The sequence below is a fragment of the Alligator sinensis genome, unplaced genomic scaffold (genome assembly GCF_000455745.1).
Source record: "Alligator sinensis unplaced genomic scaffold, ASM45574v1 scaffold341_2, whole genome shotgun sequence".
Taxonomy (NCBI): Eukaryota; Metazoa; Chordata; order Crocodylia; family Alligatoridae; genus Alligator; species Alligator sinensis.
Genome location: NW_005842420.1, coordinates 220,863 through 221,774, shown reverse-complemented (window position 1 = coordinate 221,774; position 912 = coordinate 220,863).

Here is a 912-nt window from a genome sequence, read left to right as displayed (position 1 = left end):
CGGGCGGGGGGGGGGGGGTGAGGGATGTCCCTGTCCCTGTCCCTGTTCAAAAAAATGGAAGCAAAGAATCTGTTAAAAGAGATTAGCTTTGTCATCTGATGCTACCACCAGATTACCAAGCATGTCCTGCAGAGGCCCCACATTATTTTGCACCTTCTTTTTACCCCCTATGTATTTAAAAAAGGATTTCTTGTTATCTTTGATCCAGGTCACTAGTCCCAGTTCCATCTCTGCGTTAGCCTTCCTAATAGCCCCACTACAATCTCGAGCCAAGGAGGTATAATCCTCCTTGGTGATGGCCCTCCTTTCCCCTCCCCAAAAGGAGGGTGTATGCCTCCTTTTTGACTTTGAGGTGTTTGTGGATGTTTTTGGTGAGCCATGGGGGCTTTTGAGCACTCTTCCCCACTTTGATCTGCATGGGGTTTGTCACGCTTTGGGCTTGAAGGATTGTCTCCTTAAGTAACAAGCACTCTTCTTGGAATCCCAACTCCCCTCCTCTCTGGGACCTCAGTGCCTCCCCAGCTACTCTCCTTACCTCATTGAAATCTGCCTTCCTGAAGTCCAGGGCTGCTGCCTTGCTGCAGGCCTTTGATACCCTGTGCTGGATGGTAAATTCTAGTAGGCAATGGTTGCTATCACCCAGGTGGTCAAGCACCCACAGTCCCCTCACTAGGTCGTCGCCTGTGGCCAGGACCAGGTCCAACAAGGCATTTCCCCTGGTGGGACTGTGTACCTCCTAGGTTAGGTGGAGGTCCTGTAACTCAGCTAGGAACCTACGTGTGTGGTCAGACCTGGCTGACTGCTCTTCCCAGCAGATGTCTGGGTAGTTTAGGTCACCCATAATGACCACATCCCATGATTTAACTTAATTTCAATTCCACTTGATTTGTAACTACCAATACAATTCATCTC